We start from the raw sequence: 15,861 nt of genomic DNA, 5'->3' as shown, positions 1-15,861 counted from the left end.
GAGAGCTGCGCATCCAACAGCAGCAGGTGATGCTGATGCTGCTTTGAGTAACAAGCATCTATGCAATGACGACTTCTTGGCTGAAGCTCTAGCAAAGACCTTGAATGTATGCTCTGGAAGATGGAGCACTGGCAGGAAGCCCCAGGACGTAAATGTCTCCTGAACTGAGTGTGATGCTACTCCATGGCAAGAGTGCCCACGTAACCAACGGCTGGGCCTTCCTCCCAGGCTAGCCAGTGATAACAAATGGGGGGCTGGTGCCTCATTTACCTCTGCATCCACAGCCCCACCAGCCCAGAGCCATGTATACAGTAGGCATCCTTAAGTGAGTGATCGAGAGCTCCAGAAACCGGTGCAAGCAGTTCTCTAGCAGGGTGGGAGGTGAGGCCCACAGTCCCAGATCTCTGGGAGGTGAAAGGAAGGCTGAGGGACCATTTGTGCTCAGAGATCTGGGCTGTGGTGCATAATGCTGGCCAAAGAGTATTTACCAAGCACCAGCTGTGTGATCAATTCCATGCTGTGTCCAGGAGTCGGGGCAAAAGAGGGGCTGAGGGCTAAGAAGGAACTAGAATATCAAAGGGAGAAGGACTCTTAGAAATCTCAGAGTCCAATCCCATCATTGTACAGAAGGGGACACTGAGGCCCAGAAAGACTTGTTCAAGACCAAACAGCTGGTTGACAGCTGGGCCAGGACAAGAAGCCGATCTTCTGACTCTCTGCCCATCTCCACCTTGCCCCAGGGTCTGGCAAAAGCCCAGCAGGCTTCCTCTCTGAACTCACAGGTCCTCCTGGGCAGCCCTCTGCCTCAGGCCTGCCCTGCAGGAGTCCCCCACTCAGCCTGTCATGGGCCCAGGCACATGCAGGTGTCGGGGAGCATCTGTGATTCCACCCACGAGGGACAAAGGGAGGCTTACCTGGGAGCAGTGCTAACTCGGGCCTCTCCCAACACATTACAGACTGTCAGCCTAATAGGCCTGCGCTGAGCGCCTGGGGGAAAGTCAGTTCCAATCAGGCCGTGCTCTGTGGCCGGGAGATAAACATAGGGCGAAGGCAGGAGATCTGGCCTCTGCAGGAAGCCAGCCTGGCCTTCCTGCTCTCTGATACAAGCTCATGCTCAGAGAAAGGGGGAATAAAAACTGGATTTTTCCCATTGCCAGCAATGGGTGCCCCCCCCCCAACTCTTTTTGTCCACAAACACCATTAAAAAGATACTGCGGTCCCTTGAGATCCTGAGTTGCAGGGGCTCAGAGCATCAGTGAATCTTTAGCTAATGAAGCCCAGCCTCAAACTCCTGGCCTCCAATCTAAGGTAACAGCCTCTGAGTAAATCAGGCAGGTTCCTTCTGGCAACACACTGCACTCCCAGATCCCTGCTGTTCCCAGGTCACAGAAAAACATTTGAAAGCATCACCTGAGTTCCCGTGGTGGCACAGCGGAAACCAATCTGACTAGGAACTGTGAGGTTGTCGGTTCGATCCCTGGCCTCGCTCAGTGGGTTAAGGATCTGGCATTGCTGCGACTGTGGCGTAGGCTGGCAGCCGTAGCTCCAATTCGACCCCTAGCCTGGGAATCTCCATATGCCATAGGTGCAGCCCTAAAAAGGCAAAAGACAAAACAATAAAATAAAATAAAAGCATCATCTGAAAGATCATGTGGGCCGTGCCATGACTGAGAGCCGTGTCCCTAAGAAGTGACTCAAATTAATTACACAAACAAGTAAGCACCTGCCATGTGCTGCTCTGCACCTACTGTGTGCTTCTCTGCACCTACTGTGTGCTACTCTGTACTCTCTGCATTTTCAGGGCTGAGGCAGTTTGTCTGAGCGGGTCTTACCGCATGTAAAATGAAACCAAAGCTTCTGGGTTCCATATTCTGCATTCAAAACACGTGGCAGGGATTTGGGTTGATGTGGCCAAATTTAAAGGCAAGGGCCTTCAACAGCCTTTCAGAAAACAGACAAGAACCATCTAGAACTCTTCAGTTTGCCCCTCCCCCTGGAAACCATCCTCCCCACCTCCTTTGCTCCCAACTTTGAGACCCTGAAAAGAAAGAAACATCCAGCCCACAGTTCACAGAATCACACCTCCCTGCCCCCTTCCCGAGGTGCACACAGGAGGGGCAAGTTCCCCTCTGAGTCCTCCGGAGGTTCGGCTTCCTCCAATGTGAGTACCTATTGCCTAAGACTGGTGCAAAAACCACAGATCATGCAGGTAAAGTCCTCAGCACAGGGCTGGCACATAGTAGGGCCTCAATAAATGGCAGCTCTATGGCTACGGTCCTGATGGAGGGAGTCGAAGGTGGACTCAAGCCCCCAAGAGCCACCCTTGTTTCTGGACTCTACCATCCCCCAAAATGGCCCACTGGGACAGGATCTGTCACCGGACCACCCTGCGGTAGGAGACCTCGAGACAGGGCCTGAGTGATGCCACTGGGCTACAGAGGCTGCTGGGGTGTGTGGTGCCGTCTGGTTTGGTAATGCACAACAGAAAATTACCTTGTCAATCACCTCCGAGGGAGGGGGGTCTGGCCGAAGCTTAAGACTTTATTGGTGCTGCCACTGGAGCCTCGTCTTTGGTACAGACTATTTTCAGCATAAATAATGTACACTCTGTTACACTGTCGAAACTGACAGATGAGCATTCTTGAGGCACCCATAGACCACTCATTCAACTGGGGAAATGTTAAGAAATGTTAGATGAGCTTCTCCCAACCGTGGTACAAAAAGCTGCCTCATACTATGTGCCACGGTCACAGATCTTGAGGACAGGGGCCTCTGCCAGTTGCCCTCTGTCATAAGTGCCCTGGCTTCTGAGCTCTGCAGCCAGGATTCAGACTCAATTCCGGTGGGTGCATCTTAGTTGAAGACTCGGCAGGGGTAACTGAGTCCAGGGGAGCCCATCTCAGGGAAGCATTTGCAAAGAGTATGTTATAGGTCAGAGGTAGGTGGGCCATCAAGGACCGGATCAGAAGGAAAAAAGAAGTACCAGACCATGCCTGCATGTGAAAAAAGAGGGAAGAGACAGAGTGGGAGGGGAGAAGAAGTTAGGTCCAGAAGGCTCCACGGGAACTCTTCCTTGTGGAGTGAAGGACCTCAAAGCTTGTTGGAGCCCAGAGATCCAGCCCAGGGAAAGGTGGGGGAGATAAAACCCCAGTCATCTCATAAGTTCCAGAGATGCAGAAAATCCTAACAGGAGGAGGTTCCAAGGAGGCCAGGACACAAGGAGAGATGGTGGGGGGGCGCGGCAGAAGGAGCGAGGGAGTTCACCGAGAGAAAGTTGCTGCCCAGGTTGTTACTGGGCGTACTGCTGGCCTCCTATGAGTGGACACAGCCTTGCTCCCAGCCCTGGACAGTCACCAGTCTCCTTCTGTTCACCATCAAGAGCTATGGAGGGTCCCAGATTTCATCCTCTTGCAAGCTCACAAGTTAGCCCCAGTTTTATGGGCAGAAGATAAGAGACTCTTGGGCCAGAAATAAAGCTCTTTATTCCCCCATGGTCCTGCAAGCAGCATGCGTATCGCATTTGCACTGGTGCCTCTTGTCCAGCCCAGTCCCCTGGGGACAACGAGGAGGGGCCCTCACTGATCTGCATGCACAGTGGGTTTGCTTCAGAGCTGATGGAAGCCATGCTTAGGAAACCTGAACCTTTTAAAATGGGTGTAAACCCAGCTGACTTTTGTCCTGGAGGGAGACATTGTATTTACTGGACAGTAAAAATACCTGCTCCCTGCTCCTTAGCCCAGAGAGAGACACTATCTGCTTCTTCCAAGGCTGTTTGCCATACACAAAGATCCCAGAAGACAGAGTCTAGAACAAAGGCCATCAGTGCCTCTGCTCACAGGACTTGCAGAGCTGCAAGAAACCCACAGAGAATTGTCTCGTAACACTCACAAAGCACAGAGAAGGAGAGTCGCACCCTCCCGTGACAGCTCCCGCCCCATCCCTGGGGAGAGCACAGGATGGAGCGGGCAGGGATGCTTCCAGAAGGGAAAGTCCTTGAGCCTGAACTTGAGAGCTGGCAGCGACAACCTCATGCTACAGGGCAGCTTGTTCTGAAGAGCGCCTCCTAATTCCACTCTAAAACACGGCTCCGCAAGGGTACAGAGAAGCAAGGAACCACGCCTGAGCAAACAGAATTCCCCCCAGGAAGAAGATGCTCTAGGGTTTTGTTTTTTTAGGATTGTCTGGAATCTGAGTCCCTTTTGAGGCCATTCTCTGGCCACTGAAGGAGCACCCCTTGCAGGTCCCAATCCCCTTCGGCTCTGTCTGGGGCACAGGGCACTCCCACCCGCCAGGAACTGCGTTCTCCAGAGTTACCCACACACACAGCCCCTTGGGGCCCCCTGGGTCCTGCCCTCCTGCACTGAGGCAGTCAGAGGGGAAGGGGGCCTGCAAAGGTGCCTGTCTCATCACAACAGGTGAGTGGTGAGAAACTCAGAATTGGGTCAGCTGGCTTATCTTCCATCCTCACTGAGACGGTTTATTCATGAACCTTGCATGCAGAAGGAAGGCAGGGCAGATGGCCACTTCGGTGACTTCTCAGAGCACGTTGCCTTTTCCTGTGGGGGCCCGCCCAGCAGCCAGGGCCACTCAGCGTCACTTTCCTGAATTAGAAGTCACGGCCCCTCATGCCACCCACCCTTCCACGGAGAATTTAGAGCCGGGGTGCAGGGGCCACGCCCAGGATTCCTTGTCTGAACAGCCCCTTCCTGGGAGCTCTCTAGAGCTTTCCACAAACCCCCAATCTTCTGTCCCTCTCCCCAGGATCTCTTAAACAAATGTTGCATAATCAATTATTGCATTGGCCTATTTAATTGATTTATATGCACTTTTAAAAGCTTTACACTGCACAAGAAACACATCTATCATAATCCTTGATTGAATTGGAGAAAGGAGAAGGGAGAGAAAGGGAATTAAAATTTATTGAGCATTTATTATGTGCCAGGTAATACACACAGTGCTCTACATATATTACTGAGTTTAATCTCACAAACACCCTGTAAAGTGGGGCGTCCTTTCCTACTGAGTAGATGAGGAAACTGAGACCTACAGAGGTTAAAGGATTTGCCCCCAGTTACAAAGCATCTGCTGGAAGAAGCAGGATTCAACGGTAGCTCTGATTCCAAGCCAGTATCTACTTCAGGATTTAAGTATCGAGTGTTTCTATAAAAAGTCATGAATAAGGAATATACCCCTTAGTGCAGCATTGTTTCATGGAGGAAATAAGAACCAATTTGCATTGTTCCCCTGAACCACATCGTTAACTACAACTGAAGTTACCCGTGTGTGTCATTTCACACTATCAGGTAACAGGGGGAGGGGGAAGGATGAGGAAGCGGGTGCCCAGGGATAAGGTAACAGTGTTTACAAAGCTTGAGAGTTTTCTCTCTGAACATTAACATTTTTTAGAAAATTCTAGCTATTTAAAAAAAAAAAAAAAAAACTCTTCAACCATGTCTACTCAATGCCATTGTGAAAGATGATAGAGAACTTTCATTCATCCAACAAGGGTTTATAGGTGATAAGTCACTGTGTGTGGGCACAGAGACAGCAAAAACCAGCTGCTCATAGTCCCTCAGAGCCCACATTCTAGAAGTTGCAGTGATGCTCAAAATCTGAAACAGCCAGTTAGACGCAGCCCTGAGAAGGCATGACAGACACAGGCGCCAGTGCTGGGCAGAGTCCAGAGGAGGGGACAGCTGATCTGAGACCTGAGTGACAAGAGAAGCCCTGTTCCTGCCCTTCATGACCCAAGACCAAAGTAAGACTTGGTCTCTTAGTCTGGGTTCTCCAGAGAAATGGAACCAATAGGATGAGGGAGATGAATGCATAGATAGCTAGATAGCTAGATAGCTAGCAGGTAGACAGGCTAGCTAGATAGATAGATAGATAGATTATAAGGAATTATAAGGAATTGCCTATTGAAGTTATGGAGGCTGAGACATCCCAAGAGCTTCAGATTTACAAGCTGGAGAACCAGAAAAGCCAATGGCGTTAAGCTCCAGTCTGAGTCTGAGTCTGAGTCTAGAGGCAGGAAAAGCCAATGTTGCAGTTCAAAGACAGTCAGGAAGGAAAGCATTCTTTGCTGTTCACAGGAAGGTCAGACGCCTTTTCCTTCTATTCAAACTTCCACTGATTGGACGAGGCCCACCCGCATGAGGGAGGGCAATCTGCTCTCCTCAGCCCATCAATTCAGAGGTTAATCTCATCCAAAACACCCTCACACGGCCAGAACACACCCCGAATAAAGTGTGACCAAATATCTAAGTACCCCACGGCCTATCAAGTTGACACATAAAATTCTTGGGAAAGAATATACCCCTTTTACTTAGTAGAACCAACTGCTGCTGCATTCTTTGCTTTTGCATCTGTTTTGTTGTTTTGCTCTGTCTTATTACCAGACCGCCTGCTGTCACTGCTGATGGTCATTGCCCCGCCCACAGAAGGACCTCATCTCACTTCTAACTCCCTCTGGGTTTTAAAATGAGGGTGCTGCTCTAGTTGGAATTTAAGGACCCTGAATGAACCCACACACATGGAGGTAAAATGCTGGCAATATAGAGCAAATATTTTGTGACATGTCTTTTATCATCTCAAGGGAATTTTTTTTTCTGTGTCTATTCTGATTCTGAGAGCTGTGATCTAGATAAGTTACCAAATAATAGGAACACATTTTTTTTTTCTTTTAAGGGCCGCACCTGAGGCATAGGGGTCAAATCAGAGCTGTAGCTGCTGGCCTACACCACAGCCACAGCAACGGGGAATCCAAACCACCTCTGGGACGCACACCACAGCTCACAGTAACATTGGATTCTTAACTCACTGAACAAGGTCAGGAATCAAACCCACATCCTCACAGACACTATGTCGCGTTCTTAACCTGCTGGGCCATAATGGGAACTCCTGAAGACCTTCTATACGAGGATGAGTCGAGCAAAATTGAAATAATAATTGAGGGCAACTCATGAGTAGGAACGTTTTCAAACTTCAGGGGCAATTTGGTATTCGGGAATTACAAAACACAACAAATATGAAAACAGGCAGCTAAACAGAACCAATCTTCCCAGCTTTTTTGTCTACTTAAATTGTCCTGGGGAGAATCATTTCCCCCAAAGCCAACAGAATGAATCGTCACTGTGACTTTCCAGGCAATGAGCTGGTCAGGTTCCACCGAAGAGTTTCCCAAAACAATGACTTTTATTTTTTAAAATGATCAGAACATTCGGTACTTCACACACACATACACAAAGTAGCACTCATTCTGCTTGGCACCATTTTATCAAGTGTGAGTGTCAAACATTTTATCGTTTCAAATTAACAACAAGGAGCTGTTAATTTTTGTGTTTGTTTGTTTAAAAGACCAGTGGAGATTTTTCTTTTTGCTTGTTTAAGCTTCATTTAATTCAAGCTCCAATCTGCCCCTCTTTGATTGCATTTCCAAATCCTAAATAAAAGTGATAACTCTTTCTGCCAATTGTAACAAACTGCTAGTGCCAGTTATTGCTTTTTGAAAAAGAAAAATTTTTTTAAGAAAAAAAAAAAAAAAACCTTTTAATACTTAGCCAGCAGCTTTATCCAAAAGGTGGGGGGGGGGAGAAACTCTGGCCTTTCAAAACCACCCCATATATTTGTAACAACCTCTTTACTGAGTTCATGTATCTTCTTTATTGTTCTTCATAAACAGGCTATTGGATCTCTAGCTCACAATGTGAAAAATGAAAGAATTTCCTCCCATCTATGCCTCTCTCATCTCATAATTGTTTTGTTCTGAGAGGTAGGGGAGACCCGTATAAATGTCTCTGCTATTTTATTTGTCCTCTCCAAGCCCATTCACATTTTTCTCCAGGGCTTTTGACTCCTGTTCTGTTTCAGCCTGAACCTCTATCTGCTTACTGTTCTCAGCATCAAACCTTACTAAAGTGTTTGAGATTTCATTTCAGAGGGTGAGGTAAAAGAGATAAGAGTCAAAGGCATTTGAAAAGCCACTTTCCAGCATGTCTGTGCTGGGTAGGTTGGAGGGATTGATGCTTAAGGAGCAGCTCACCTGTCATCACAAAGAACATCCTGGTTCAGGTTTACGATGTCCTCGTGCGGCGCCAGCATAGGGCCGCTCCTCTTCTCTGTTCTTTCCAGAAGGCCCCACAGCTGTGCTTTCTGCTCCTGCTGCTGCAGCTTCATAGGTCCCTCTGTCTCTCCGAGCTTCAGCCCCATCATCCTCCCCATAAAGCTGAGGTCCTCCCACAACAAGAATAGCCCTTGTCAGGCACTGGCAGGGCTGAGAGTCTGTAGAGTGGCTTGTTGGACAGAATTTTTCAATGCGATTAACTGTCCTGAAAATGTAGGAGATGCACATTCTGGGAAGAGGCCATGGAAAGAAGTCTGAAGGGGAAAAGACTGCTTCTTAGACCTCAATTCTTCAGTGATATGCATCAGAGTGAGCATCTCAGATCCAAGTATTAGAGCGGTTCCATGTAAAGAAAATCATGAACACTCATTAGTCAGGCGTGGCTGTGACATGGCTATGTAACAAATAATCCCCAGATCTCAGTGGCTTACAGCAGACATATCTTTCTTTTTACTCTTGGGTCCACAGGTTGGCTGAACTCAGCTGGGCTTGGCTTGGGTCTGTTCCATGTGTCTCTCTATCATGGAACCATGGCTCATCCAGGGTATATAGATCTCATGGTGAAGGGAGGAGCATCAGAGAGCAAATGCAAACATTCAAGGCCTGGACACATCCTCGCTTCTTCACACTGGTTTCATGGCCATGCTCAAGGTGAGTGAGGCAAATATATATGCACCATCCTGAAGAGGAAGAGAGAGGGCATACTGAGTAAAAATCTATCCCAAATACATACATACATGCACACATGCACGTGCGCACACACACACACACACACACACACATACACACAGAGTCAGAGAGAATTGCGAGAATAGCTTTTCAGGAAGGCCCCAAGTCCTGGAAAATAGGAATTGCCTGCTCTTCCTACTGGCTCAGGCTGGTAGGAACAGCTCCACAAAGACATTTCAAAATCATCTTCAAATGTGGGAATGAAAGCAAATTTAAAATGCCATCTAGTCCTACATCTTCATTCGGGGAAGTTTTTAGTAACAGACCCAGTGATGGGAGATCACTTCCTTCAAAGCAACCACTCTAAGTACAAGAAGTGAGTCTTCTCCTTCTGCAGCATGGCAATGACTCAGACATCAGCGTCCAGCTCTTAGGTAACCCCTAAGCCTTCCCTTTTCCAAATGAATAGCCTTGAGTTTCTTTCCCATAAAGCCCACGGTTTCAAGTCACCGTTTCCTCAGGCACATGCCATTTTGTTAATGCATTCCTTATGTCAGGAGCCCAGAACTAAGCCCACAGCTACAGACCCGCAACATCTGTGTAAGCTGAGTGGGGTGATCCTCTTTCCATTTCTGAGCAAGAATCACCAGAGAGTGACCAGTCATAACTCTTACTCAGGTTGAGCTGAGAGTCACCTAGAGTCAAGACAGTCAAGTGTGTTGCTAAACCATTCATTGGTCACCTACTTATGAAGCACTGATAGTAGCACCTGGATCCTGCCAGATGCTGGGGACACAGTGGCAAAAAAAATGACACACGTGGTCCTGCCTCTCGTGGAGGCTACTCGGAGAGACAGATAGGAATTAAGTAAAGAAACCGAAAAATAAGAAAATGGAAAACATTTATGAAAATAAAGAGTAGATGACAGGAGGGGGAAAGGGGGAAAGCTACATCAGATATGGTGGCCAGGGGAGCCCCCTACAAAGAGATGAATTCCTGAAGCCCCAGAAAAAGGCCGACAGGAAGAGGAGGAGCCCTTTCCTGTGGCAGGAAGCTGGCTGGGCAGGAGCCGGCCCTGTGGAAAGAAAGGACTGAGACGTGAAGGCAGCTGAAGGAAGGTCAGGTGGCAGCACCTGGTGAGTGGGGATGGGGGTACATGGAGCGGGTGGAGAGTCAGCAGGTCTGGCTGGCAGAGTTTCTTATAAGCACAGTAGGAAGAATTGATGCACTTTAAGCAGGAAAGGGCATGATGTATCATGGATCTTCGGCACTACTCCTGTCATTCCAAGCACATCCATGCCCGTGTGATCCTTTGGGGAGAGAAGGCCCAACTGGAGAGGTTGACGTTTGTCCCAACTGAGTTTCTCTTTGTAGATTTAGGCCCCTTAATCCAACATGGGCCAGGCCAGGAGGAAACGTGACTCTAACAGGCAAATGGTAGAGCCCTCAGGCACATCACCTGAGATAGAAAAGGTATACAAATTTGGCAGAAGAACTTTCAAAGCAAAGCCTCCACAGCCACAATTTTCAGGAACAAATGGTTCATCTTCCTACACAGGCAGCCCAATGGCGAGGCACAGACGCTGGGCGTTGAGAAACAGGGCTACAAAACTATACCCTTAGGGAAACAAATGTCCTAACCTAACGAGCTGGAGCCTGCCTGCCATCAGCCAGACACCCTTAGAGTCTTGCCCAGCTGGGAGGAGGAGCTATCTGGGCCGTGCTTCTGTCAGATTCAGCAACATGCCAGTGTGACTCCTGCTTGGTGGGCTGGTGCTCTGCCCACTGGGAGAGCAGCGCCACTTCCATCTTCTCTGCCAAACATCACTATGGACTACTGAGTAGGTCTGGACCAGGCAGACAGGATGTGTGGAGACCAGAGAACTAGTGAGAAAGTAGGAGCCCTTCAAGCATAACCCAGTAGGCAAGGACACCTGGGAATCCGACCCGCAGGCATAAAAGGGTAGCTGTCAGCACAGATAAGGCAGGCAGAGGAGGTGCTATGCACAATTATAGGCTCACAGGTACTGGGACTCTCTCCTGAGCCTGCGTGCAAGAGGCCCTTAGACACCCAGGAGACACCTGCTGATTTGCTCAGAGCCCAGGAAGCCCCAGAAAGTCTTGTCTGACCAAAACCTATATACACATGAATGCAGATATTTAGATAGATATAGATATATAGACAGATAAAGATACTGATATAGATATATCTTTCCCAGCAGGCATCTGCTTTTCAGCGAGTAACTTCCCTCAAGGAGCAAGGAGCTCTGGCAAAGGAAGTAATGACTGGAAACCCACCTGGGTCTCAGGTGTGCACAGAGGACAGAGGTAAGGAGAGTGCCGGGCGGGCAGCTGAAAGATGCTCTGCCTCTTCCCCTGCCCAACCTCAGGGGGACTTTGTCCTTTGTCATGTCATGTCCTTCTTCCTTATGTGAGCCTCACAATCTTGTCTGAATAACACAAAAACTTCGATGGTCAGACCCGAGTTATCGAGAAGGAGGTACTTCAAACCTCTAATCCTCATTATGTGTGTCAGAGAGTAAACGGGTTTTAAATCAGTATATATGGTATAATCCTATCTTCTAAAATATACTATTACTATAATGGGCAGAGTATCTATATGTACATACATGTGGGGAGGGGGTCTGACAGAGCACAGAGGATTTTTAGGGCCGTGAAAATCTGGATGGTACCATAACCGTGGGTGCAGGTCATTACAAATTTTTCCAAATCCATAGAATACACAACACCAAGAATAAGCCCTCATGTAAACCACAGGGTTGGGGTGATAGCGATGCATCAGTATAGGTTCATCAACTGTAACAAATGTCCCCTCTGCTCAGGAATGCTGATGATGGGGGAGGCTGTGCGCACGTGCGGCAGGGAGAACACGGGGAGCTCTCCATACTGTGCCCTCACTTTTGCAGTGAGCCTAAAACTACATTAGGGTTTTTTCTTAAAAAAAAATACCATCTTTATATTTTTAAAAAGTTTAGCAGACATTTGTCCGATAGGTTACAGTCTCCTGAGTTCCTTCATTCCCTTGGATATTTACGGGGCCTTTCTATGTTAGCCACTTTTCCAGAACTGAGGATCAGAATTTAATTAATATAAGCGATGTACTTTTCTTTCTTCAACCTCTCTCTTTTCGCTTAAATCTATTTCCTCATTTTTTAAGTCAACATGATGATAATGAACTAAAGGAAAAGAGCTGCCGAGCTGCTCTGCCTCTGCTTCCTTTTCAGTTCTCGCCCCCCCAGGCTAGGCGCCCTGTTGGAAAAGCTTCAGACTTCTGCTATCGTGTTTGGACAACACGTGTTTGGACATCTTTGGACGGAGCTGTTGTTCCTGCTCTGCTCTTGACCCGAGAATCCCCTCAGAGCCCAGAAGAAGCCCCACCCAGCTTCCCCAGGCCCCCAAGAATCCCCAAGGCTAAGATTTGGGTGGCTGTGCAGAGCCCCTCAATAAGAACAGAGGTGATATGGTTCTTAGTTCATGCAGCACTGGAGAAGCAGCAAAGGCGATAAATGGAATTTCTGCTCAGTGAGTTGATGATAATAATAAATAAGGCCTTTTCTCCAAAGGCTTGAAATCTGTTGGCTCATTTCAATGCACAAAATTATTCATTTAAAAAATCCTCCCCACAGACTTGAAGGAGGTGGGGGATTAGTAATCATTAACCCCATTTTGCAGATGGAGAAACCAGGACCCAGCAGGAGCTGGAGCTCATAACCACCAGCAACACGGCTGTCCTGACTCCCTGGCCAGTGCCCTATGTGGAGAGGGCACAGTCACAGCCTCAAGCTGGCACCGGAGGCACAGGCCCAGAAAGTCAGCCCTGTGTCCCCAGGGGTCTGTGCTGAATTCTCCACCTACTCCTCTAACTGCTTCCCTCCCCGGACTCTAAGCTCCCGGAGGACCCGACCACCATCTCCTCCTCTTTCTCTCAAGAGGAAGTCCTCCCAAGACTGAGCAGACTGAGGGTGGGGTCCGAACACCCCCTCTGCCTCCCTCACGCTGCATGTGGTCAGGCCAGGGCCCCGCAAGGCCCCCGATGCTTGGCGACTGATGATGCGTGGGTCGGCTGAACCGTGGCAGAATAACTTCTCTGGTCCATGCTCTTATGTTTGCCAGGAGAACGCTGCCTGAAGAGGCAGAGGCAGTCATGTGGCTCTGAGCAGGGAGAGGACATCCTTCTCCTGCTCTGCCTTTGACTGTCAGAGCTTCCAGCCTCGGGTAACCATGGTAATCACCAGCATTAACCACGGCAGTGACAGGAGCCTCAGCAGGACGGCTCTGACCTGCTCCCACTGCAGATGGTGCACCGGCTCCCTGCAGCACATAGGTCCTCGTTCGTACCCCTGCTGCCTGTGTCCAGGGCTGCGAAGGATGGTCTCTCCACCAGACCCAGGAGTCAATGCCAGAGGGAGAAAATGGGCCCCAAGCCTCCTGCACCATGAACGAGGCCTGGGTCAGAAGAGGTCTAGGATGTGGCCCAAGAGCTTAGTGGCCATGTCAGTGGTGGCCAAGGACCAGGGCTTATTCCCTGAACTGCCTGTCCAGTCTTAGCCCTGATTTCAAAGGTGGCGGCCATCAGCAGCCAACACAGGAGGCCAGCCTGAACTGAAACTATAGGAGCCCCTCAAGGCAAGAATTAGAAGCATCCGCAAGTAACCTTCTGCTGCCCTTGACCTAAAGGCCATGAAAACAGCTACAGCGAGTCCTGCAAAATTCAGGTGTTGCCCCTCTGACCCACCCCACTGTGCCCATCAGCCTCACTGGCCCCGTCTGAGACATCAGGAGATGGCTTTCCCTGTCCCCAGGTCTCTGACGCCAGCTCCATGTCCTGCCAGCCTGGGATCACTTCTTCCTAAGCCCTGCTCCCTATCTTTCCCGCCTATCACACACTTAGCTATTTTCTCCAGGTGGCAGAGATCTGAGGCACTGCCCACACCCAGGGGCCTGTCCTTTTCAGCTCTAAGGGCCAAACCAGACTCCCCATGGGGAACAAGCTGACGCCTTTTCTCAGCTTCCCGGGTGCTGAGAGCAAAGGATAGCTCCTGTGAGCTTCCAGAATCCCAGCCACAGCCACCCCAGGGTTTGCAACAGGCCGGACGCTGCATCCCAGACCCAAGAGTTCCGCAAATTCCTGACAAACACTAAAGATGCTTGAGTCCGGCTGGTTTTGAGAAATCTTCAAACGGCAAAGGGCAAGGGAATGAGTTTCCCGGGAACCTTTGAACCCTGGCTGCCGCCCAGGCCGGCTTCAGCTGGGAGCCCAGCGCCTGAGATAGAGAACGACCCGGCACGCCCTCTAGTGGCAAACATCCCGCACAGAGCCGGCATCTCACCAAGAGCCTTTTCTGCCGCGCAGACTCTCCCCTGGCGACCTCGCGTCCTGTCCTCTTCTCCCGAGGGGAAGTAGTGACCTGCTCAGCTTTGGGGAGCAGGGCCACCTCACCTGAGCCAGAGAAAAGTCCGTGGCACAGCGGAGGAGCCCCTCCGGCCTCCAGCCACTCCCAGCCAGGAGTTGCAGCAGATTCCCTGAACTGGGGATGCTGCCAGGCTGCCCTCTGCCTTGGTTAGACTAGGAAAGCTGTGTGGCCTGCCCCCAGCTGAGCCTTCTGCAAGGTCCCTGGGCTGTTTTGCCAGGCCAAGCAGTCTCATCTTTCCAGCACTGACTGTGCAAGAAGCTTCACAAGACCTCTGCTCCCCACTCCCACCCCAGCATCCCCAACCTGATCTCCCTCAGCCTGGAGCCCCTGCCCCACCCCACCCCACCCCCACCCCCCGCTCCCCGCTCCCCGCTGAGCTACCACAGTTGGGTCACGTGCCCCTCCCACCCCTTGGGGATACATTATTATTCATCTCTGTATCCTTAGCACCATGCACAGTAACTGTCTGTGGAATTCCTATGTGAATGAAGAAATGGAACAGTATTTGCTCTGACAAAAGATGTTCCTCTACACAGAGACGATCTGTCTGGCCAGAATCCCCAAGATGCTCTGTCTGAGTTGCAGCGTCTTCACTGTGCTCATCCTTTCCCCATCTCCTCTCTACCCCGCTCTGCCTGCAATGAAATCTAGCTCCTTGAGGATGAAGGCCCTGTCTACTTTAACTCTGGGTCAGCAAATCCAGAAGAATGCTGAGAAAATACTTAAGTGAAGGACGGAGGGAGGAAGGGCTACAGAGAGAAGGGAGAGAGAGATGGAAGAGGTATTACTCGTGTCCAATCAAAGCTGGCATTTGCTTCACACCCACTCTGATTGGCCTGTTCAGTCATGCCCTCATCAGAGAGCCAGGAGTGCTCTTATGTAATGAACCCATGTTAACAGCTTTACTGAAACATAATCCACAATACCATACGGTTCACCCATTTAAAGCACAATTCAGTGGTGTTTGCTATAATCAGAGTTGTACGTCCATCACCACCACCACTCTCATGACCCCAAACAGAAACTCCACACCCATGCACAGTCACTCCTCATTCCCTCCAAGTCCCCCAGCCCTAGGCAACCACCCACCTACTTTCTGTCACCACGGCTTGGCCCATTCTGGACATTTCACATAAATGGAACCATACAGTCTGTGGTCTTTAGTTACTGTCCTCTTTCACATAGCATAGGGTTCTCAAGGCCCATTGATGTTGTAGCATGTGTCAGGACTTCATTTCTTTTGATTGCTTAAGAATATTCCATGGTATGGATACATACATTTTATTTATCCCTTTATCAGTTGATGATTTGGGGTTGTTTCCACTTTGGGATATTATGAATAATTATATTCTTATAGTAATAAAAACCAAAACTGCTTGATGTTTTCCCTGCCTCCAAAGAGGATATGAGATAGTTTACACTAAAAATGGCAAAGATACAATCAAATCCAAGGCTATTCACATATTACTGTTTGGTTTTGAGCTTCTTCTGTATATCAGGCAGAGTGCTAGGTACTTTTACAAAACATATTTGTTTTTAACAGAAATTTTTGAGCTAATTTTTGCGTGATAATTGACTCCCAATTTAGGTGTAAGCTTCTTTACAGCCAAGGCAAAAAAGGGAAGTATAAGGAAA

The 15,861-nt window shown here is 49.2% G+C and overlaps 1 long non-coding RNA gene across 2 annotated transcripts in view; it reads right to left on the bottom strand.

Annotated features, from left to right (window-relative positions):
• LOC102165540 overlaps positions 1–15,861 on the bottom strand; it is a 282,871-nt gene that overhangs the window by 233,520 nt on the left and 33,490 nt on the right. For both annotated transcript variants that reach the window (XR_002342823.1, XR_001307847.2), the window contains exon 2: positions 8,042–8,802. This is a non-coding gene — a long non-coding RNA (uncharacterized LOC102165540). The remainder of the gene's footprint in view (positions 1–8,041; positions 8,803–15,861) is intronic.

The sequence above is a fragment of the Sus scrofa genome, chromosome 3 (genome assembly GCF_000003025.6).
Source record: "Sus scrofa isolate TJ Tabasco breed Duroc chromosome 3, Sscrofa11.1, whole genome shotgun sequence".
Classification (NCBI taxonomy): domain Eukaryota; kingdom Metazoa; phylum Chordata; class Mammalia; order Artiodactyla; family Suidae; genus Sus; species Sus scrofa.
The sequence above is the reverse complement of the archived record's forward strand: the minus strand, read 5'-3'. Positions and strand labels throughout refer to the sequence as shown.